Source organism: Vespa mandarinia, chromosome 18 (assembly GCF_050613455.1).
Source record: "Vespa mandarinia isolate Hongniang chromosome 18, ASM5061345v1, whole genome shotgun sequence".
Taxonomy (NCBI): Eukaryota; Metazoa; Arthropoda; class Insecta; order Hymenoptera; family Vespidae; genus Vespa; species Vespa mandarinia.
Window position 1 is genome coordinate 57,068 of NC_140827.1, and position 26,554 is coordinate 83,621.

At 32.8% G+C, this 26,554-nt stretch overlaps 1 long non-coding RNA gene across 2 annotated transcripts; it reads left to right on the plus strand.

Moving 5' to 3' along the window:
- The first annotated feature begins 253 nt into the window (after positions 1-253).
- LOC146872406 (uncharacterized) lies at positions 254-26,554 on the plus strand. Of its 2 annotated transcripts, XR_014983233.1 has the most exons (6): positions 254-305; positions 389-485; positions 1,054-1,438; positions 1,554-1,708; positions 25,534-25,701; positions 26,175-26,554. It is a non-coding gene; the product is annotated as an uncharacterized LOC146872406 (long non-coding RNA). The 2 variants fall into 2 exon arrangements; XR_014983231.1 differs by lacking the exon at positions 26,175-26,554 and having other exon boundaries at positions 25,531-25,788.

Below are 26,554 nucleotides of genomic sequence, written 5' to 3' on the forward strand. Positions count from 1 at the left end.
TATATACGCACATATATCACACGTACACGTTGTGTCTATAAGTCGTCATGGATAAATATGTATGTTCATACATTTGTTACAGATACGCTTATATACACGTGTAAAATTCTCAAAATTAAGGCATTTCTTTGTCACATCGGTGAGCGAGTGTTCTATTTTGTCCGGAATTATCAATGTCAAGCAAATGTTATCTTATTTATAATATAAAATAAGGATAAATATATGTAAATAGATCGGAAGAAAATGGTAGGATGTGAAAAACAAGCAAGAGACATTCTATAAGAGCTTGTGTTGTTGTCAAAAGAGTATTATATTATTGTTTGTTATAATACATACTACATATACTGCCTACTATATATGATATGTAATATTCATACACATTTTACAGATATAATACATAAAATTCTACGAATCGACGAAGTTGGAAATACAAAGCACAGTGAAGATCATGTATTTTATTTTGCTGTTTTTCTTATGTAGTCGAGGTAATCTAAGTGTGCTGTTAAAAAAAAAGGTCAAATTTGTTTTGATATATGAAGGAACGTAAATACGAATAAATCTTCTATTACATTAACAGAAATGATATTGTTAATGGTTTTCGGAAATTTGTTTTCATGTACGAACTTACGAAAGATTTGTAACAGGGATGAGTATAGGTGATCTCTCTTTCTCAGAATGATACGATACCTACTCGCAATAACATTTTCGACTATTCTTCTATTGTATAAGTATTTGCGTGTCAATTATTCCAGGGAAAATTTAACTATATTTTATTTTAGAATAATTAATAATTATCATAATTATTAATAATTATACTATATATTTTTATTATAAAATAATTTGAATCGTGAACATTATTAATATTTTTTAGATAATATTGTGATTCGTAGGTGATATTATTTTTTAATTATTTTTGTTACCGTTACAATGTTTTTGTTTATTTCATTATTACTTTTTATTAGTAAGAATTTGAGTAATCTTTTATTTTTTAACTTTATGCTTTTAACATTTTTTTTTATTGTACAATGATATTGTTATTGTTTTTTTTTTCAGATTATGATTGCAGTTGTTCGTGCAGCCATAATGAATCTATCTTTGTTTCGATGAAATAAAGAAGGAATTGTGAAGTAGATTTATTGTTAATGTTTTTTGGTTAATTTAAATTTGTTTGCGTTTTATGATGTTAAAAAACTTTTAGGAATATGTCTGTATGAATAATTTGGGTGCAAAGCAGTCATAGAGTCAATATTTGTTCGTATAGAATTTTATTTTTCTTTTTTTCTACAATCAGATATACTGTATATATAAAACAAGTAATAGATATTCGCGAATTAAATTCATTGTTTGCCTTTTACATATTAAATAATTATTGCGTATTTGAGTCAGTGCATTATGGAAGATGATCAAAGACCTATTACACTTCTGTAGAAGAATATTGGTAAATAAATGTTTAAATTAGCTAATATAATTAACATAATAAAATAGCTAATATAATTCTACATTTCTTTTTATTACGATAAATTTAATAAAAATTGTGTTTAACTCTTTTTCAGATTTGCATTGTCATTAAGTCAATGTATTACAAATTCAATCTAATTAATTTTCCATCTACGTTGATTTATTTATGGACCTATTGCGGACCAGCTTACATAAATTTCGAGCTACAACTGGGCGAATGTTTTGGAGCTATTGTGGATTTTCTGAAGCAGTGAGTGAACAAATTTAAGTTCCTACAGTATATGTTATGTCGAGGATGAAAGATTTGACTTGACATGAGTTACTGTTTGTAATTTTTTCTATTAATTGTTGACGAACATAGCCATTAATAATTAATTTTTTGGATTTACTCGTGAATGATACAATTGTAATTGTTCTTTTATTGAGCATAGTCTAATTTCATTTCCTTAGGATAGTATCTTCTTGTTTTGTTGGTATGAGTCATTTAAGTAATATGAGTTATGCAATTAATTAACTAACTTCAAAAGTCAGAGATCTTTATTTTTTTTTCGTTGGCAGTTTATGTAATTGATTTGAATTGCGTATATGTAACTGATGTATTTAATAAATATTCAGTAGCTAATTCTATATATCATATGAGGGTTTTTTTGTGTAGTATAGAATATGTTGATCGTATAAATCTATATTACATTTTCCTATATTATAATCAAAAATACCTTCAGTTTTTTTACGTGTGTAATTATTTTTGCATACAGTTACCGTTTCCGCCAAATGTTTTGTCGAAATCATTAATATATCACATCTGTTTTTCCATTTAAGAATCATAATCCCCTTCATATTTTGCATTCCAATCAATTTGTCTTGTTTTAAGTTTTTTAGTTCAACTTTTAGGGGTATTCTTTTTAGTTTTTCTTTATAGTTCCTACCAAATGAGTGTTACAAACAATTCATTCTTCGGCTGAATTGATATTGACAATCGTCTACGTAAATTGTGTGGCCTTTATGAGGTATATCCTTACACATGTTTATTACAAGACTTGTTCAACATGGTGCATTTGATTTTTTTTCCAGAATATATTTGAAATTGGTATGTATATCCTGGACCATAAAATAATTTAAATAGTTTAATATCGTATTTATGGCGCTTCCGTTTTAACCTTTAATGCTCTTTTTAATTGTGAATATCGACTGGCAACTCTAACTTATTCTCATCATATTTCGATTTGCAAGTTTTTAAGTGTCAAATTTTAAATGCTACAATAACGTGTAAATAATAATATTAAAGTCATTTAAAACAATCTTTATTTATCTCAAAAGTAATATAATTTTGATTACAATATTTATATTAATTATAATTGAGTAATGTGTGGAGTTTTCTAAAACATTCATTGGAATGCAAACCGGGAATGTTCACAAGTCTCACAGTAGAAAACTGTTTGTTTTTTTACCGCATTATTTCCTTTTGGTGAACAAACAAAACACTTTTTCTTTTTCCTTTTTGACAACTGATTTATTATATGGAGTTTCCCATTTAAACATTATCCCTTATCTGTTCCGGAAGGCCTGCCATACACATTGTTATTCCGAAGGTTACTTACGAGCTGACTTACTAATAATTTGACAAATTTATAGTCTGATAAAGAGCTTTCTCCTTTCCTTTTCTGAGAAAGCTTGTAAAGTATATAAGCATTTATTACCGCTTGTTTCTAGTCCCCAAAAGATCAATTTCTGCCACCATTTCAACGATTTTCTCAGGAAACAATATGTTGATGCATATTGATCGGCTTTATCTACATCATCCATATTACTCGTATAATTAGCAATCACATTTGATTTTGATACTTCTTCAGTAATACAATTTCATGAAAATCTAGTTATGACTCTTGACCCAAAGGTGTGATACGTGCTCAATATAGTGAAAATTTGCTTGTCTTTCCAAGCAAGGAGTAAGTAATTAGAATGGCATATTGCAATTGTATTTGAATTAATAAATTTCGGATTAGTAATTCCTTGTGATATATGTTTACGATTTTTTTATATTGTACTTGTTATGTGGCACTTCATTTGTAACAATTCCTCTGTTAGGACTAAACTTGTATAGTATCTATCTAACGTAAACGTGATATTTTGCACAGCCAGGAATGGAATGTAACAATTTGTTACACAGATGTAAAACTATTCATGATGATACTGGCAGATCTAGTTTCATAAAATCTCGCGATGTGAGTTTGTCATACTATGGTAAAATGCCATAAACGTATGTGGATTTTGCGTCAGCCAGGACAAATATCCGTATTACCCATTTAGTAGGTTTCTGTGGATTATAGATTATAAAACTAATCCTCCCCTTGAATTTCACAACAGCTTCGTCTATAGAAACTTCTTTTCGGGGTACAAAATACTCTAGGAATTTTTCGTCCAAGTATTTGATGAAATTGTTTACTTTTTGAACTCTCGTTTTGATGTCTTGAGCTTTTGAAGCATTCTTATTCAAGTGTAACATCCCAAAAATTGGGAAAAAACGCTTCCGGCTAAATATTTTGCTAAAGAACGGTATTCGTGTTTCAAATTCCTTTGAACAATAATTTTGAATGTGGTTCACATAAACTGTACCCATATTCAGTACGACACCAAGAAAAGCTTTCATCTCTTCAAATTGAACCTCACATCAGTCATTTCACATAGAGCATTTTGATAATATACTATCCCTAAGAATCTGCTTTGCATATAAATTTGTTTGTAGCGTAATGTTTTTAATAGAAAACATTGCGCTACGAACAAATTAGTAAAAAATAATTGAAAGTACTGAATAGGTTCATATAAATGGTGTACCTGCGGACCAGGAGTTTTTGTATCAGTTGAAAATTTAAATCGTTGTGGAATGATATCTTCGTTAAAAATTTCCTGCCAACTAGAAGATCTTACGTTACAAATACTCTTGGTTAGATTTTCTTCTTGTGGTTCTCCATCATCTCGTCATCATTTCGTCACTCGATGAAAGTTTTCTTATTTTTTTTTCTTCCAGAAACAAGAATATCACTATCACTACTGTCACTATAACTGCTTTCCAAATCAACAACTACATCATTATAGATGTGAAAAATTGTCATCGTTACTATCTATACTTTCCTCACAAAAATAATTCATTTTTCTCGACATAATTGAAAAATAGATAGGTTTACAATAAAACAAATTCAGATCTGACTGTCTTTACTGAACGCTTCTAATTGATTGAGGGATATTATTTCTTATTTGTAAACAATTACCAATAACGACTCAAAAATACATTTGACGTAGATCGGTGGTGCTTGAAAGGCATACTTGAAGCGTTAAGGGTTAAAAATTGTTTAAGAATTATGCATTCTCGAAATGTTATTAATGATTCATCGATACATACATCAACTACTTCATCGAGATCGTAATTTTTACAAATATTATGATTTAGTGTATCCACAAGTTTACTTATCTTATATAGTCTTTCATTTTTGATTGCTATCTGGTTATTATTAATTTAATGTCAGAAATCTCGGTATAATTCCAGATCTTTGGTATATTATTTTTTACTTGATCCAACTCCATTGATCTGATGATTGATGACTAGTATCTTCTTTATTAATGGTAGACTGGATGTTTATGCACGATAAATATGTAGGTAGCATATGATATTTATACACGAAAATATATACAAATATACACGAAATATTTGGTACTTTAGGTATTTATAATAATATAATAAATATAATAATAAATTTTGCAATTATTGTGATATATTATATTTCTAATTATAATACATTATAAGCATCTGTTCCATATTCGAAGGTGTTAATTGAGGAGGTTTATTTGTAAAAATTAACATGTATGCGGATAATGACTCTTCTACATTACAAGATTCATACTTAAATTTACTTCAGCAATATTCTAATACTTCTATCGGCCCTTAAATGTATTCATTAGTCATAATTTTTGAGATTTCTATTAAAATAGATAATTCTGTATTTTTTGTTATAATACCACTTTCTTTTTGATTTTTTCTCCGCAATTACCAGATATATTGCTCAGACGATCAATCTAATCTAAATATTAGGATGTCCTATAATTTTTTTCCTTTTTTTTATGCAAAATCAATAGACAATATTTGTTGTTTAAGGTTGATTTACTGTGTTATATATGAACCGTTCTACTCTATTACCTTCCATCTTTCAGGAAGCCTCATTATACCTCTTTTCAAAGTTGAGACTTACTTGCAAAATATTCATCGAGGTGCGTTTTTATTTTGTTTTCGGATTTGTAACATTTATCACGGAGAGAATTTTTTAACGAGAGAAACAAGTAATAATCGGATGGGGTAACGTTTGGGGAGTACGGAGGATAAGGTAGAACGTCCCAATCAAACTGTAAGAGTTTTTGTCTTACAGTCAACGCAACATGCGGTCTTGCGTTGTCGTAGTGAAAAACAACACCTCGTCGGTTCACCAATTTTGGCCGTTTTTCAGTTATGGTAACTTTTAATTTATCGAGTTGATTGTAATATTTTGCAGAATTGATCGTTTTACCTTGTGGAAGGAGCTCGTAGTACACTTTCCAGTCCCACCAAATGCACAAAAGAACTTTTTTCGGATGAAATCCAGGCTTCGCAACAGTTGAAGGTCGATTTTTCTTAGACCAAGTGCGTTTTCGATGCACATTTTGATATATAATCCAAGTCTCGTCTCCAGTGACAAGCCTCTTTAAAAAAGAGTTTTTTTCATGTTGCTGAAGAAGCAAATCGCACGTAGAGACGCGGTTCATAAGGTCGATCTCTGTCAATTGGCGTGGAACTCAAACTTCATGCCGATTTACATATCCCATTTTGATTAAATGATTATGTACCGTTGTCTTGGGAATGTTAGTGGCATCCATTATCTCGCGCACACTATATAACGGATTTTCTGCGAGCATACTCTTGATGAGGTCCGTATCCGTCGTTGCTGGGCAGCCGCTGCGATCTTCATCTTTCAAATCAAAATTGTCAGCTCTAAATTTCTTAAACCAATTGCGGAAGGTTCTAATAGTCATAGTACCACTCCCACAAACGGTGCAAATCTCGTCTGCAGTGTCTTTTGCATTACTACCTTTTTTAAAGCAATGAAGCATAACATGCCACAAATGCTTCTTTTGACTATCCATATTGAACGACGTAGAAAAAGATTTCAAAAGAGACTTTGTCACCGACGAAACGAACTTTAAAAGAGCTGTGAAACGACTGAAATTGATGCCATAAACGGACAACAGATAAACCTACATATTTATTAATATAGCCGGCTCGAGGTCATACATAGCGTAGCGCGGAAAAGACTTATGAGACACTAATATATTTTTGTTGAATTGAATGACATTATTTCTAATTTTTCCATTGTGACCGGTAAAAAGCTAAAATAAGTTTTCATAAACATTAAATCTTGTGTAAATTTTTCTTGTTTTGAATAAATATTTTCCTTCATATCTTTTTCGCTTTACGTTTCTCTTTTATTATATACATTAGAGTTTCGTTGAATTTATACGCTTCGTTGGTCGTCGGCGATGTTGACAACCAATCGCCGAATGCTGTTTGAATTATTTTCGTGAGTTTTTCCTTTGCTTCTGTAATGTCTTCTGTTATGTTAAGTTCTATATTGCAATTTGTTTATCTAATTCTTTCTTAAATTCTTTCCAGTTCGTTTTTCCAGTTCTTAATGTATTTATGTTAGTTAATTATGATTTACTACAAAGATGCATAATATAAGTAGCACATGATCCGAATTTTTTCTCATAATGCCCTTACTTTTGTTACGTGTAGTTTAAAGTTTGCTATAAAGAAATCTATGATATCTGAAACTGCTTCAGCATTTGTCGGTTAATGAGTTGGTTTATCTTTCGTTATTACAGTTAGTTTTTAGTTTTATATCACTTTTTGTATAAGTTTGCCTCTTGTTAATTATTCACGATCTCCGTGATTTTTTGCATTGAAATCTCTTCCTATTATATAATTGTTTCGTTTGGGTAGTATTTCGTTTATTTCTTTTTCAATTAATACATGATTCAGTGAAATATAGCATGATATCACAAGAATTTGCTGTCTGCCCAGGCATACTTTAATACTGGTGATCTGTGCGTATTTTTCTTTTAGTCCTTGCATCAGATAATGTTTTATTTCTTAACGAACTTAAAATGCAGTCCCTCCTTTTGTTCTGCTTGATCTATTTGGTGTTGTGTATATATATAATGGATCTATGTTAAAGTGATTAAGTAGTATTTCGTGTATTTCCTGTAATCATATAGTCATAGGCATATGTCTATCATGTGTTGATAGAGAAATTTCTGTAGTTGGATGTTTTTTCTTCATAGTCCATTACAATGTTAGATTATTATTTTTAGCATTCCCTTTACATTAATTTTCAATGCGAATTTTGGTTTACTGTGAGTTTTATGATCGTATCATAAAATACAATATAAACGAATAGTGAAATCCGTTTATAGTGGCTTTATATCTTTTGATATCTTTTGTTTGATGAGTGTAGTAGCTTACATTTTTTCTCTTAGTATCTTTATAGCTTTTCAACTTGAATTTTTATATCATTATCTGGAGAATAGTAGTATGTATGTGTTCCATTCCAAATTGCTTTTAAGCATATTTATTAATAGAACGCTTCAATACGAAATGGTGCTTTTAAAAATATCTTTTTCGCAGATGATATTAATATATTAATAATTGGAAAACAGAGTCGCACTTCATCAGCTATCCTGTGTAGACTATGCATTACATATGTAATTTGCATAACATAATTTAATTTCTTCCCTTCTTTGACCATGTATGGTGCTGCATCTCTTGTAAGTAGGGGAACTTTTCCTTTATTACAATTTGGTAATAAAATTCTTAAAGCTGAATTTACAAAGTGAGATATAGTTGCATAATTTATTTCTTCTATTATTTTAGAATACAATAAGCGCAGTTTTGACGTTTCATTCTCACAGAGCTATTTTACTATTAAATTTGTATTACCCTGCTACATTGGTCATTTCGTCTACAGAAATTCGTATATAATATTCTCCTATATCTTGCTTAATTGTCTGAATGCTTGATCATTCATCTAAGTAATTTTTTCGTAATATAGATTCATCCGGAACTGAATCATCTATATTTTTTGCAAAAAAATTTCTCCGTGTATGGTTATTTAAAGAACTTCACGGTATATTACCAGGAACCATTACTTGCGTTAAATCTTTGTAAAATTCATTCTTTCTTTAATTTGATGATTGGTGCTCACTTTCTCGTTTATATGGATCACTTTGTTCATCAACATTTCTTTTATGTTTAAATGTATTCATATGGCGCACTAACTGTAATTTTCTTTCGTATTTCACACTTTTACCACAGATTTAATAATAAATACTTTTTTAATTCTTTTCATTATTTTCATCTTAAATATTCAAAAACACTTTACTAAATTTACACACTTTTCGATAGCATTAAACTAATCTGACTTCACTATTCGAATTTGAAACGTTAACTGAATTTTAAATTAAATATTTAATGCTCAATGAGTGCTTCGAAGTCATGAAAACATACTTCATTGTTTAGTTAGTACATATTACGCGTTATTATTTTAGGAAATTATTATTATGATTGCTATGTAGAATGAATTTACAGATAGATGACATATTAAAATATTTTAATAAATAATGAGCACCATGAACATGAAATATACATAAATAATATATGCATTAATATACTGCATATGTTTTTAATCATAAATTTGCAGAGTTTATGCTTTATGCAAAGAATGCAAAATAAAAAATATTTTAGTACTTTCTAATCATGAAAAGTATTTATAGTTGGGTTCATTGATTTCTTCTTTTTTTTTTTTATATAAAAATATGCATTTAAATAAATATCTGGAGTCTAATTATCGGTATATCCTTTAATTAATAATTGTTTCGCACGTTTTCTTACTATGCTATTATACTCAAATATGTCATTATTGTCGGTATTAATCGTACCTTGATTTTTATATATCTATTCGTATCATAACTGGTTAAATGACTGGTTCTGAAATAAAAGTTATATTTTGTCAAACTGTATGCATATAATGGTGAATTTAATATAGAAAATAATAAACAAAACTACTTTTAGATAATGATAAAAAAATTATTTATGTTTCATTTTAATGTTCAAAAAGAACAGAGTAATGTATTTTCTTTCATTTAGAACTAAATGACAGATGTTTCAATTTTTATAGATTATAGATTTTTTTAGTCTGTTCTTTCCACGAATATATTTTCCCTACACTCACCGCAGATTTTAAATACTCTAATGTCCTTATTATATCTTAGTTTGCACGTTTTCCGTACATGTGAATTATTACTTGTATTTGTTGATATTTCTTGGATTATTACTTATATTTGATATTTGTATGTTTTGTTATTTTTGTTCTTGCAATTTTGAATATATCATGGCAAATTTTTCTGGGAGTTAGAACAAGAATTCATGTTGATAGCTTCTCTCCTATTGTTCGTTCGTACAGAATCCATGCAGATACATTGGTTAATCAAAAATATTAAAAAATATTTAATGTTGACATCTGAAAGATTTAAATTTCACATTATATTTTCTCGACATTTGATCAGTTATGTCCACATCGAATTTAGTGTTATTATACAATAGTAAGTAACTGTTTCAGGTAAACGGTTTAATTTTGATGTACTCTTTTGTTTCGTTTACTTTTATAAATTGTCATAAAATTAGCTGATTTATAAATTTTTATTGAAAAATATGCTATATTATGTTCCTTTTGTTAAATTTTAGCAATTCTTTTTTGTTTTACCGAATAGCTTCAATTAATATTGGATTTTATTTTCCTTGATATTTTTTGTAACTCTACATGGAAGACACAGACTAATGAAATTCGGATCATTTACTCTTATATTTAATAAAGATTTTATTAATTAATATATTATAATGGTACAACTCATCTTCTTTACTCTTTACTCTTTGTTCGTTCTATTCAAAGCCGTTTTCTGTTCTTTTTACTCTTTGCTTGGTCTACTCAAGACTGTCCTCTGTAATGATCACATTTATGCACACGCATTCGGTAATTCCGATAGCTTTGTCCTATTTGTTACTTTTCTTGCTTTAATTTTAGTTGGAAACAATTGTTTATTAACGGAGAGATTCATGGCCAGTTTGTAACAATTTTAGCTATATTCAATAAATTTATTCCATACTTCAGAAATCAAAGAATATTTATCAGTTTGTAGAGTTTGACTTCGAATACTTTTTTCATCTTATTCGGTTCTTATACGGTTCAATGACCGATAATATAATGTCTTCTAATTTTTTTCCATCAGCAGCATACACACAAAAGTTACACACGTATCCTGTACAAGCTTCAGACAGCGTTCTGACCAGTATTCCGTATTTTGTGATTTTTGCGGGATTATATGTTTTAATTGAAAGTCTAGTTCTCCACGGAATTATACACTCATCCAGAGACAATTGTTGATATGGTTTATACACATCGTTAAATTTTTGCTTTAAATAATCGATGACAGGCTGGATTTTCGCAAGTCTATGCGAATTGTGAGAAATTCTGTCATTGTTACAAAAATGCCAACTCTACATTATTTGTAAAAATCTGTTTCTGCTCATTATTTTCGAGAAGAATGGTGTTTCTATAGTTGAATCCGTGGACCAATAGTCGTAGAGAACATCTTTCTTTATTTGTCCCATTAGAACTATTAGGCTCAAAAATTTCTTCATTTCAGATACTGTGATGTCTGTCCATTTTTTCGTTTTTGGTATAATTCTATATTTTTCTATGACTTGATAATGATATCTATTGGATTCCTTCACCAAGTGCTCAAGCAAGTCATTTCCAATGAATAAATTTACAATATGCATTACAATCAGGAATAAAATGTCGATAACTTCATTACTTTCAATACTACTTAGTCGGTAATCTTTTAATTGATAAAAATTTATTATCGATAAATTTATCATTGGTAGGCACGCGATATTACCATCAATTGTCTGTTCTAATACACATAGGAAGTCATACGAGTTAATTTCATAATTTTATGTTGATCAATTACTAAGGAAATATGTTATTTTATGTTAAATAATCATTATTATTCGTCTATAAAAGGAATTATATTATTGAATAATTATTGAAAAATTATTTTATTATTGTTCATTGGTATATAATGGCATAAATATTTAAATTTAATTTATTCTATGAAAGGGAATGATTTTGTAACTATACTATCAAAAGAAATGTTTTTGGTATTAATAATATGTAAGGAAATGTTTTTATAATAGTAGTATGAAAATGTTTTTATAATGGTAATATGTCAGGAAATGTTTTTATAATAGTAGTATAAAAATGTTTTTATAATGGTAATATGTCAGGAAATGTTTTTATAACAGCAGTATAAAAATGTTTTTATACTGGTAGTATGCGAAGAAATAAGGAAACAATAGGCTAAGACATATTGCGCAATAACATCCGCCGATTTCTAAGAAATGTACGTAGTCACGATTTCATCATAAATATAATTATACCTGACAAAAGCCGCATTTTAGAACCCAATATATCTCGGAATTACATTTGGCTGAAGTCGTACGTCAACTTTTCAGAAATAATAACTGGATAAAACCGGAGTTAGAATTTTAAGAATTGTACAGAATAATAAAATATACATAAGCTAATTCTTAGAATAAAGGATGAGAAAAATGACGCAAAATCACTCCACTTTATTTTCGACCAACGCCTATACGAAAAGGCGGCTCGAGTAAGCGGCGCGCATGCGTAAAACTGTTTTTCAATAATCGAATGAGTAGGAGCGTAGCGATTAATTGCACAGTCGAATTTCAGCAAGCGTTCGGAATAAGTCGTTTTCAGAAAGCATACGGAATAAGTTCTTACTGTGAATATTGGAAATTAAGGCTTCTAGTCTAAAACTAAAGTGTTAGGGATTAAGTCTCAGATAGTTCCTAATAAAAATAATAATCTTAAAAACACAAGTCTTAAGGAAAAGACTTTTTTAAGGAAAGAAGTTTTTGGTTAATTTTTACGGAAAGTTCTTACTAGTTTACAACGATCTTAAGGAAGATCAGAGTGTTGTTAATAATTATTTTCGGACAGTATATCCTACGAATTAAGATCAGTTCTTTGTCGAATCGAATAAAGGAATTATTCTTGGAATCATTTTGAAGAAGTGACAAGCTCTTATGTTTTATAAGTTAATTTTTAGTTTTTATCTGTTCTAACTGAGTATTTCCTTTATACGTAGAATATCAGGTTTTCAGTGAAAATAAAACATTATTTTGGTTAAGTGAAGAGTTTAAGAATACAATTTAATTTAAATTAATAAAATAAACGCGTTCGCGTACGGTATCGATAATTTAAATATTAACATAAATAAAAGTGAACTGTTATTTTGTGTACATCAATTTATTAACAATTATGTACTTTATTTGTAAGAATTACGTGTCATCACTCATCACTTGCATCAACATTCAAATCTTCTCCCATTCGACTTTTTCTTGGTAATCAAGGGTCTCTGGGTACAAGGAAAGGTAACTCAAGGAATAAATTTTTATTGGATTATACATTTTGATAAATCAAAGGAGACTCCAACAAACCATCTTGATAGCAGCAGTTTCTGTGATACCAGATATTTTTATAAAACGGAATAAATTACTACTCTCAACCCCAAGCTACGTGCCAAAACGAGAGGAGTTTGCGAGATCGAAGTAAATGGTTTCAATCCTTGACCTGACCGTATCCGCAGTTCAAGTAATTTAAATTTTTTTTATTCGTCCGACCATCTGGGACGTAACAAAGTACTTAGGAAATTTGTCCCTTGATCCGTAAGAATGGCCTTAGGCGCTCCGAACTTACATATTAAATTTACCACTAACGTGCTACATTTATTGATGCAGTATTCGCGAGAGGAATGGCCAATGAAAATTTCATGAGTTGATCCTGGATTGTTAAGATATATTTATTTCCAGTATCGGTCAGAGCTAGAGGACCCATTACATCGAGCGCCATTTTATCGAAAGCCGATTCTGATGTATCCGTCAACATCATAGGTTGGTTGTTTATGCTTTACCCGAACTAATTTTTTTAATTGACAATCTAGACAATTTTGTATGAAGGTCTGTATTTGCCCCTTCATGTTTTCCCAAAATATCTTTCCGTAATTCGGTTGTATGTTTTGGTCACTCCTTTGTGACTCCCTAAAGCCGATGAGTGATTCTCACGTATTAAGTCCTCACGCTTGTCCTCCCTGCGTATTCTATTTAAATTTCTGCAAAAGAAAATTGTGCATTCCTCTGTATCGAATAAATCTCTTAGCCTTTGCTCAATATGTCCCCAAGGTATTTCGTCCAGTTTGTCCATCCTGGAGATGCTTGCTGTACGCAAATCCAGTTCTTTTGTTACCGACAAGAGTGATTCCAGAGTATCGTTCAGAATTTTTATGTCCGTTATGATATTTATGTTCTCTTTAATAACCAATGAAATTAAATTTTTCGACCCGTATTTTGTTACCCTTGTCCGTCCTAATGTCAGGTCTTCGTATTTCAGAAGCTCATTTCCCGTAATTGTTTTACTCCATCATCACGGATTTCCCTTTTGTGTAATAAATATGACGAGATTGTCTTTCCGTATTGTTAATTTGTCCCTTGTCTCTATAAGATTCTGTGAAATTCTGTACGTATGCTCCACCTGCTTTTGCCACCTGTATGGTGGAGAAGCCGGTTCAAATAAAATTTCCGTGGTAGAATCCAAATTGCTCTCGTCGAGGTTAGGAAAGTTATTCGTATTACTTCCCTCCGTCTCACGAGACACCCTACTTAAATCTATCACGTCGGATCCGTTTGAGTCTGATCTCTGGGATTATGATTCGCTCAAAGAGCTGTCACCTAGATGTAATGGCCAAACCTGTGCCTTTTCTGGCGGATCCCGTGAAAGGGCATTGCCGTGCTTGCCTCGTAAATTATTTTAAAATTATATTCCGCAAGTTTTAAACCCCATTTAGTCAGATGCGAAGTCGGATCCTTATGTGATTTGAGCCACACTAGTGGGCGATGATCCGTCATCAGTGTGAACTCCCTTCCGTACAAATATGGCCTAAAGTAATGCACTGCATAGACTATGGCTAAAAGTTTGCGTTCGATGGTAAAGTAATTCCTCTCAGCCGTATTCGATAGTCTTGAACAGTATGATATAGGTACTTTGCCTTCTTGTCCTTGGCTGAGCACCCCACCTATCGCGTAATCTGATGAGTCCGTCGTCACGTTGAACTCTGTTTAAAGTCTGGGTATTGAAGCACTGGTTTCTCACACAAGGTGTCTCTCACTACTACAAATGCTTCTTCCTGTGACTCGTCCCATTTAGAAGCTAGTTCCTTCTTTAACAGCTCCGTAAGAGGCTTCGTCAATTTTAAGAAACCCAGAATGAACCTTCTATAATATCCTGCGAGTCCTAAAAACTGCGTAACGTTCTTTGCCTTCTTCGTTCGCGGGAACTCCTTTACAGCCAGTAGTATCTTTGGATCTGGTTTCACTCCGTCCTTGCCAATTATATGATCCAAATAAATGACCTCTTTCTTCAGAAATTCGCACTTGTCAGGTTGTAGTTTAGATTCTGTAGCCTTCCTATCAGCTTATTGAACTTGACCTCGTGCTCTTAGAGTGACCTTGTGTAGAGGACGATGTCGTTCAGGTATACGAACATCTCCTCGCCTTGTAGTCCGGTTAAAACAAGATCCATGAGCCGTTGGAAGGTGGCTGGTTCGTTTTTTAACCCGTACGGCATCCTCGCGAATTCGAAATGCTCATGAGGTGTTGAGAATGCAGTCTTATGATTATCATCCGGATGCATCTTAATTTGATGAAACCTTGACTTTAAATCGAATGTCGAAAAGTATTTTGTAGAGCCCAGCTGATCAAGAATTTCATTAATGTTGGGGAGGGGATACGCCTCCCCGACGGTCTTCTCATTAAGTCCGCGGTAGTCGATTACCATCCTCCACTTCGGATTCCCTTTTGAATCAGTTTTCTTAGGTACCATCCATATAGGAGAATTGTAAGGAGAGAAAGATGATCGTATTATATCACTCTCTAAATGTTCCTGCGTCTGTTTATTGATCTCCTCTTTGTGTATGGATGGAAATCTATATTGCTTCATGTGTATTGGCATCTCGTCGGTAGTGATAATCTTGTGAGCCAGCACCTGTGTGCTCTCCAGCTGTTCTCCCAGAAGATGAAAGCAGTCTGCGCTAGTGGATAAGAGGTCAACAACACTCTTTCTTTCCTCGTTGTTCAGATAATCCAGCCGCAGCAATGCTTCTACTTCTTTTGCTCTGTCGCTATTGTTTTTCTTCCCTTTGTTACCTTGACATTCTTTCATGGTTCCGACGTATGCTATTGTACTTCCTTTTGAAGTTCCCGGCGCCTTTTTAGTATTGTTTCCTGGTGCGTTTCAAACGCTTGTAGCTTTAGCATAGGCACTACGACGTCTTGATTCTTTTCAGTGGTGTTTATTACTCTAAAATAAGCTTTACCCCGGTGGTTTTTAACGAGCATCTGTCCCATATATACATCTAGTATAGTTTGTATTTTTGGAATATAGCCTTTGTCGAGTTCATTGTTTTTAACGCGGCACTTTAACACAGTACTTGTCCTTGACGGTACGCGCACTATCTGTCTGTTTACGAACGGCACTTTCTCGTTCGCGATCTTCACGCACTGCTGTGTGTAGCTGACGTCAGCACCGACCGATTTCAAAATTCGCTTCCCTAGATACCGTCCTATTCGATCGGGAGGTCGACGCCACGTAGAATCGCACTAATTTCCTAAAAAGGTAGACGGCCAACGAATCCTCCGTTTGAATATGGTCGTCCGTAATGCCGCATACTTTCCTTAATGATATTGACTTCCGCACCGGTGTCAATCATGAATTTGATGTTGCTCCCGAGGATTCCGATGTCCATACTTATGGTAAGGTGCCTTTGCCGTAGGCTTGTAATTTGCGATTCCGATCTGCTTGGTTGAGTCGCCTGCATATTCGTTCGTCCCTGAGCGTTTTCCGTGGCGGCCCCGCTCCTGTCTGATCTCGACGGGCCGCTTGTCGGGTTTCCCTGGTTACTGGAAATTGATTTTCTTCTTTCCTTATTGTTTACCCTTGGCGACGGGCTCCGGCGATCGTCGACTATTCGGCCTTCTATAATCGATTGAATTTTGGCGGCTTCTTATCTTGTCCTGCGGACTCCGACGACCCGAATTATACGTGGAGCGTTATCCTCACTCCTACGTTCGCTATTGTAATTTAATTTCCGGCAATCTTTCAAAATATGGCTTATCTTCTTACATTAATAGCAAGTCCGTTGTTCGCGCAGACTAGATGGCCTATTATTTATTATTATATTTTTTACCTGGTCCTTTGATCGAGGAGAGGGAGGTCTCGCAATGACTTTAGCGAAAGTTGGCGGTCTTTTTTTGATTCGGCAATCTTTTGCCATATGGCCGGTCCCTTTGCAATTCGTACAAATGATTTTTTCATTTGTGATCGCGTGTATTCTAGTAATGTCTCTTAATCCTCCCTTACCGATGCGAGCGCGGTTTCTTTCCAAAGCACTACTTATTTTTAAAAGGGCATTAACCGCGTTCGTCAGATCGTAATACTTCTCATGTTTCATGCGTAGTTCGTATTCTTCCGGCAAGCCATTCTCTAACGCGTTGAGCATCGTACTCTCAATGCGTCTTCGTGTGTAATCGAATAATTCTCCCGATTCTTTGGTTTCCGCCTCGATTATAGCTTGCTGTAATTTCTTTATGCGTTCGGTGTAATCTAAGACTCTTTCGTTAGCCTTCATAAAAATATTGGCTAGCTGGCCCTTATAATGGCTCGCAGACTTTGGAAAGCTGCTCTTAATGAGCTTATTAATTGCTCTATCGTTTGCAGTTCCTGGTACTCTGTGACCAAATATGCGTGTCCGTCCAGTTTGGCCCGAATTCTGAGAACTAGCATTGCTTCTACCTCCACAGAAGGACGTTCAGGGAACAGGTCCATAACCCTTTTGCATGCTCGCGCAAACTGTAGCACGGAACATATATCCATCAAATCGCGAAATTGTTTTCGTGATTTCTCTCAATTTTAACTCCGGTATCCCCGAAGGCGATTGTTTAACCCTTTGAGTGCTATGGGCGCACATATCCGTTCAGCGAAAGCTATCGATATAGACTATGGACGCAGATACGCGCTCGGCAGACGCTATCAGTATGGACTATGGGCGCAAATACGCGCCTGGCAAAAATTTTCATTCAATGTGGAATAGACAACGAAATAGTAATTGGATTATATACTATATTATAATGTCCCCGGCGATCGTCAGCGCCAGCCGCACACCATCCGTACGGAGTGCATAGGCCACAAGTATTCAGTACTCAAAGGGTTAAAGGATCCGATGAGATATAAAGAAGTAAATGCGCGATATTAAATGTTGCGCGCTATGTAAATCTCACCGTCTATTTGATTAGATGAGTTACAATTGTTTGTGTGTCTCGTGTATGATGTGTAGTTAATTGTAGTGGCTAATTCTGAAGGAAACTTGAGAGTTTAGACGTTGTGAGTCTGAAAGATGTAACTTGACTCCTTAGAGGTTTTGAGTCCGAAAGTTGTAACTTGACTGCCTTTTGGCCTCTTTAGAACTATCCATAGACTAAAATGAGAGTGATAAAGGGCGGAGTTTGAAATATAGAAAGAGAAAAAATAAATGCCCATTGTTCGGGGATAGTTCGTTGGAATGTTTAAACATTCCGTGTGTGCCGCCTTTGTTCTAATGATCGTGTGATTAGAGTATGACAATGGATATTACACAGCTAGAAGCCAGATAACCCTTGGTTTATCGCGCCTAGGCGTATACTTTCGTTATTTACTTATTCGCCGGATTGACATATTATCAAAACCCAGATATTTTACTAAGAATGCTTAGGCCCAGACAAAGTTGGCCACGTGTTTTTACCTATGCGCTTTGTTAGTTAACCTAATAGGTTCCCACGGATAAATATTTTCAATGGCGATACATAACCCTTAAGATAAAATGCTGCGAACAATGAAGAGACGCACGTGTGCGTCAACATGAAGATTTTTTTAAGATTGCGGGTGAAGCTGACTGTTTAAATGAGTCAAACGTTGTTGTAAATAATGGTAGAACCTTTCTGTTGTCAGGTAAATTCTTAGAAATAACTTTTGAGAGAAAATAACGATCAATTGATCGTCAAATTAGAGTTTCACTGTAACAGATGTAAATACATCTTCATTATCACTCATTTGAACTCATTCTTCTCCATGTTTTTAACCATAAAAAAGATCATAAAATAATTGTAATTTTATCTATAGATAACAATTGTCAATGCCAACGATGATAAAAAATCTTGAACGTAATCATGTTAACAACAAATTATCTTCGCGGTGGAGCCACCAGAGTTACAGAACAAATGAACGATGGCTCCGTAGCAGAGCCTACAAAGCGCTAAGAGTCAAAATCGACTGAACTCTACCATCACTTATTTCACGTGGCGATCTTTCGATTTCTTTATAATATAATTCTCAGCAATTTTTAACAAATTTTTAATAACATTTCGGCTTCTACTTACGAATTTTGAAATTTTAGAATAACTTGTGTTTTTCTTTTTTAAATTCAAGATCGTTTTTATTTCTGTTTCATTTCTTGGCACATTCCATTTTTTTGTGATTAAACACACTATTTCTTACAAATTCCTTAAAATAACTTAAAAGTAAGCATTTGTATGAAACAATATTATTTTAATATTTTGTAGCTCCATCTTTTACTGATATAACAGTTAGTAAACATCTAGATATAGATTTAAATAATTTTGTAACAATTTTTCTCCTTAATGATGTCCAGTTTCTTTCGATGTAATCTTTTAATTCCTGAAGAGTATGAAATTGTCCTCCCCTCCCAGCGTATACTGATTTGGCTAAATGTGCCCAGCAATTTTCAATAATATTCAAGTCCGGTGTCCATTCTAAAATTTGGATATTTTACTCCCTAAAATAGTTTTTACAATCTTTGCAGTGCAGACACTTTCATTATCTCATTGAAAAACAAAGTTTGTGCCCGCAATTTTTACAACATGTCTTTTCAATTGTTCATCGATTAAAGTAATGTAATTATTTTACATGAACATATTTCTCAGCAAAATGTAATCGAGCTTCTTTATGTTGAGTCGTTAGTGGTGGTTTACACATCAATTTTTGGGTTCTTATAATATGTTGTACATTTTGCATTTTGATTCTCTTACAGTAGCAGTAGAATTTTATGCAATTTCTTAAATTGCACATCGTTGACGATCGGTTGACCTGTACTCTTTTTTTCCATATTGGTCTACATTTCTTAACAAATTGTAAAAAATTTTGAAACTACGATTAAATAGTTTTGCAATTTTTTCAATAGAACAATAATCTTTACGTAAATTTTGAATTGTTGTTATCTCACTATCATTCAATTTCTTACCACAATCTATTTTCGGAAATCTCGCAATATTTCTAAATTAGAACATGTACGATATTAAATATTTGCTTATATATAAAGTATGAAGACCTTGTACTAAGTGATAAAGAAAAAATTTGCAGGTGTATTATCATTTTGACGCAGCAGTCAGCACTAGTGTTTGTTTTAATTTTACTTTAAGTCATTATACAAAAGCGAAATGTTTACTTCGTGCAATCTATTATTGACTGAAAGCTTGTTAGTTAATTTAATTGAAGAAGAAATTGTACAACTTTTGACAATCAAGATGGGAAGAGTCACGAAAAGGAAGAACGATATTTGACTTTTCTCCGGACATCAGAAAAAGGATGAATGTCCGTTTCGTATCTTCAAAGTACTACGCGCAGGCTCTCACGGCGTACGGCGATTTCGACGAAAAATTCACCTTGTAGAATTTGCCACTGATGAGAGATGAGAGTGTAGTAGGGAGAACACAATTTTGCATCACAATTTTAAATGTCTAACCTTCGAATTCTAGAGAGTCGCTTTGCAGGAAATGGAATGAAATGGCCGGAGGTGGTAAGTCATCCTGTTAATTCAGCCGGAATTATCGAAGTTCTGGTGATGGGAGGAAATGCCTATAACCTTCTCTGGTTAACTTATTCTCGAACAGGATAAGATTAAAGAGACTCGTATCCTTCATCCCTTTTTTTTCTTTTCTTTTCCATATCTTAACACTCCACAACTCTCTAAAACTCACAATCCTATCATCCCGCCCTATCCCACGGAATGATTGTTAGGGATCGTGATACTGTGAGTGGGCCTCTCCTTGATTCCCCGTGGGTCGGGCCAATGTCACAGTGGATATAGGTCCCGACAAAACTACTCACACTGCCTCGCCGGCAAGAATTTTGAGTTTTTCTGTTTGCTCACTTGGTTGTAGCGGGGAGTAGATGCAACTGTAGATGCCGTAGGTAGCATAGGTATGCCGTAGATAGCATAGGAGCAGACACCTCACGGATATCCATCACAATAAATGCTGTTTTGCACTGAAAAATATTACATAACATGAGAACTATAGTTATACAGCTATTTGTGTAAATCAACAAAATTGCACAGTATGCTATCTTTTTATCTTGGCTTGTGTGTGTACAACGGCGAGCATATAAATAAGAAAATATTTATTCTCAAATTAAATTGCTGATATAATCATGGATTGTTTATATTTTTATTAGTATTATATGTCGCTGAAAAGTACATTTTATAGACATTGAATAACTATAATATAATTGTTAAACTAATTTTACCTTCATTTTTAACACAAAATCAAATATATATAGTATAGAGCAATTATCAGCGAGCAACTAAATAAGAAAATATTATAAAACTAAAATTTGTCAATTTTATCTGAAACAATATAATCATTTTTGTAACAATTAACTAAAATTATTCAATACTTCGTAGATCCTCCTTTATTCTTAATCATTTCCGTACATCTGCAAGGGATAGAGTTAATAAGTCAATGCTAATTCAACAACATCATATAATTTGTTAACATTAGATGGTTTCTTTTGTTTATCGACAATTTTTACTTCGTTCCAAGGAGTTCCTATTAAATTTAAATCGGCAGATTGAGCGGGTCATGTTATAATATTAACATGGTGGTCACTTAGAAACTGCTTTGCCATACGAAATGTATATTTAGGATCGTTGTCTTCTTGAAAAATTCAGTCTTCTTGAAAAATTCAGTCTTCTGACGAATTGTTCATAACAAAATGAAATAAATGGCGATTTAAGATATCAATATGATTCATAATTGTTTCTATTCGACAAATTGGACTATGACTATTCATAGTCATCCCGTTTCAAATCATTACGGAATTACCGATTCCTATGACGATTGGTTATAGGCACCTTTCATTGAGTTGTTCGCCCATTCTTCGCAGAACATATATTTTCCCATCTCAACCGAATTGATTCAAATTTGATTCATTGATGAAAATGACTATGGACAATTGCTCTGATGTCCAGTCAATGTGCTCTTTCATAAAGCGTAAACTTGCTTTTCGATTTTTTAAACTTATGAATGATTTTCTATGGATAACACATCTTTTTGAGCCAAACTCATTCGAACGTCTCTGTACAATGTGCAGACTAATTTCTGCATGTAGTATGTGCTAAAATGTCAGAATGAATTTTGACTGTAATTTTGAAACGATTCTTTTTTGAGAACCGACGAATTAAACGATTAATGGAAGGCGTTGTTTTTCGTGGTCTAATAGCTCGCACCTTGTTAGAATAGTTGTCATTGTTATCTTTTTGCTTCAAAGTTTGGTGATAGGCAATAATAGAAATATCCAAACGATTTGAAATTTCACAAAATTTAAAATTTTGTTTACTCAATTGTAGAATTTTTCGTCGCATATTAAGTGCAACTAGATATCCACCCATAATTATAAAGCAGGAAATGAAAAATACACAAATACAGATTAATTATTTCCACTTTAACGAACTGCAGACATTGACATTACGAAGAATTTCGTACAACTAATAGTAATAAAACAGTTTTTATGTACGTGCTCGCTTCAAATGTGTTGCTATGCACTGTTTACCGTCGTAAAGGTCAAACAACAACTTTAGGCAAGATGTTTTCTATATCAAATTGTAGCTTAGAATGTACACTTACCGAAAATACTGATTTTATATGTATTTTCATTTTATATGCAAAAAAAGATTGTTTATGTTTGCAAAAACGTTTTTTTTATTTATATGTGTGTGTGTGTATGTGTGTGTGCCACGTGTAACAGAATAAGTGAGAGATATTATAGGGATGACTTCAGCACATCAAAACAAGAAAAAAATTCACATAAAAATATTTGACTTTGCTACGGAGTTACAGCGAATTGGAGTTTTGATGAACTATATGCACTTTCATTCACAAGAGATGTTCAAAATGACCTCCTTGTATCTGTACATAAACTTGCAGTCGTCTTACAAGCAATTGCTTCATTCTCTCCATATTTTCAGTCATTGCTCGGAAATGCTAGCAGCTTTGTTTAATCCTTTCACGAAGTATTTCCACACTGTCTATGGGCCTTTTATAGAACTTTTATATTTTAAATAAACCTACAAATAAAAATCCAGCGGATTCAATTCGAGTGGGCAAGCAGGTCATGCAATGGGATCACCATGATCTATCCATTTTTTTGGAAATCTTTCATTTAAAAATTGTTTAGCTAGTCGGTAAAAATACGGCGGTGTTCCATCATGCATAAACAATATGCAGTATCTGATATTCAGTGGAACATATTCTAATAACATATTCTAATAACATATTCAACTGCGTTTTTAAGAAATCATAGTAGGACTGGCCTATTAATTTTTCAGGGAGAAAGAATGACATTACATTATTACCTATTATTCCTGCCCACACATTTAAACTAAATCGGTACTAATTGTCTTGACTAGTGGGATGCGGATTTTCATCAGTCCAACGATGAGGATTATGAAAATTTACGATTCCATTGTTTGTGAATTCAGCTTCGTCGGTAAAAAATATGCAAGTCCGAAAAATTTTGGTTTTGGATAATCATTTGAAGAAATCATCTACAAAAAACTATTCTAGGAAGAAAGTCAGTTTCAGAAAGTCCTTGTATTCACTGAATGTGATACGAATACATCTCTTAAAATTCTACACACTTCATATGTGAAGTAGTTTTTATTATCGCTATTTTTCGAATACTATCTCCATCATTTGCTTCAATGTGATTGAGAATCCGCTCTTTTAAGATCTTCGAATAAGGTTTACTATTTGAAACTCTTTTCTGAAAAAAGCCAGTTTGTCGCAGACGCTCATGTATCCTCTGAAAAATATTCTTATTAGGAAACGTCTATTAAATAAACTACTAACGCTCTTCATAGAGACGTATTGCTTTCAATGAACTACATTGGGCAAGCCCAAAGATGTACTTTCGGTTGATTCACTATTATTTTTACGTGTCACTATGATTCCGGGTGCTGTTGCTGGCTGCTCCTTTAAGTCTCTTGGCTAAGTGAAGAAGAAGAAGATATATTAACTCCATAATGCTTTTACGAGATATAGACTCCATCCGTATATGTTATACAGTACGTAAGCGTGGGTACGGTGATGTATTTCACTTATGAAGATATTTTCATTATGAAGAATCATAAATATAGCAAGTACTCTGGCGCTTGCTGACCCGAAGGTTACAAAAGCTCCCTAGAATCATTGTCTCATACTTGATGCAATCTTGTCTAATGATTCTTCGCCCATTAGATTATTAAGAGAAATTTTTCCTGATCTGCCTGATCCGCTGGCTTCTCTAACGAAAGTGTCGAGAATGACGGGTTTTTCGACTGGTTTTCCATAATATATAATCTGACGGGTTTTCCATAATATATAATCTTAACTTGTTCAGAGTGTTGGAGTATATCTCGCTGGTTCCGAGATATTCTGGATCAATATATCTTCACTTCGTAGTTACTGTGTAAAGAACGGGGCTTTCGGTTAGTTCGATAGTTGTTAGTTTCGGTAAGTGTTAGTTTTGTTATCAGACCTTCGTAAAGAATATCGTATTCACTGAACCCACAATTGTCGTTCGGAATTATTAATCAATAGCTCTCGCTTTCGTTTGAGTCTAGACAAATTTCTTCGTCCAGTGCGCATACGGTTCCTGTTTTTAGATGAATCGTGGTTCGTGTCTTTATTGTTGCATAGTAGTCGCGTAATATGATCTTAACAGTAGCTTGTACTACCATGTCATCCTATGTTTCGTACGGATCGCGAATCTTTGCATGTTCCATCCGTTCTGATGATTCTATTGATGGAGTAGCTCCTTCTAGCTGTGTTATTTTTCCTTAAGCTTGATAGATAAGCGTTAGATCCTAGAGAGAGACTGCCTCCTACTGAGCGTTGTTGGCACAGATGATGAGTGAGTGTATATAAATATTCTCGTTGTCCATTATGAATGATGGATATGTGTGAATATATCTTGCAATAATAAATAGTTTTATCGATCTCGATTCGACATTGAATTATCTTTAGTGCATGATAGTCCGATGATTGTAGTAACTGCATGTAGATCGTATTGTTTATATGTTAGAGGTTGGATATTTCGCATTTAGCTACGTCCAACAAGGAAAATGTCGAAATATTTAAAGAAATTCTTCAACAATCATATTCTACTAGCGCCATTCTTACTAAGATAAATATTAACACATTGTGTACGAGTTACGAGCTATCTCGTTTTCATGTTTTTTCGACTGAATCAATGTCTTAAGCAATCAGAGACAAATGTTTTTGTTACGTTATCAAGGTAATGAAGCCTTACGATTCTTACACCGTATTTCGGATATTGGCATTATCTTTATATGGATAACTATTATAATACTTGGAGTATTGAAAAATGTCCTTGGGAGCGCGTTGAACGCGCAGAGCGCCGTACGCAATGTGTTAATGTAAGTATTTTAATCGTTTCCTTGAATTGTAATATCTTTTCTTTTTAACTTAAGTAGTTTTGCCTGGACGTCGATAAGCAACTGATGGTTGGAGCTTGGTCTGCGTTACTTATATTATAAAACTTTCGACTAACGGAATAATAAAGATTTACTTTACCTGTATGGAAGATTATTACGCCATGGTGCGCTTGCTAAGATTGTGTAGTCTTATCGGGTAGTCTATCGGTAAGTGTTCCATGATGGCGATTTTATTGACACTTGCTTCGATGCTGCTTCGACTTATTGATCTTAAGACGATTAGTGTGCATTACTCGAGTGTATTTTTCTCATATATTTACGAGATTTAAAATCTCATACGTAATATGATATTTAATTAAGATAATCAATATTATCAGTTAAAATATGATTGATTAAGAAAAAAAGAAACAGTCTTTTCTAAAAAAAGGTAACTTAGGATTAAGAAGAAAAATGAAACCTCTTTCTCGTGTAAAAAAAGAACAAAGTAACTTATTGATACCATTGTGATCTAAAAATTATAAGTCGAATTCTAGTATATGAAACGAACATAATCCATAACATATATGTTTCATTGAATTTTGATTGAATAATATTTGTATTTATATTAATTCTATCCAATCAAAACTAATATATATTTTATACGTTATTTGTATCACACGTATTTTTATATATATTTTTAGGTACGAATTATCTAGTTTAAAACAACAATTTTGAAAAATTCAGTAAGATTCTATTTTACAAGTTGTATTTATTAAAAAAGTATTACAAAATTATAATGTCAAAATATTGTGATATATTGCCTCAGATACAAAAAGGAGATTTGAATTTAAAAATGATATTAGATGAAATATCAGAAATGAGAAGTAATTTCTTATAAAAATGTATACACATATATAAAGTATTTAAGTAATATTATATTTCAGTTAAGTGTGCTCAAATGAAATTAGAAATGTTGTTTGTATAAACCGCAATGTTTACAAATACTTGAAATGTTTAAAAAATTAGAACATAATTAAAATCCATTTGTTAAATTACCATTTATACAAGAATCGCATTTATT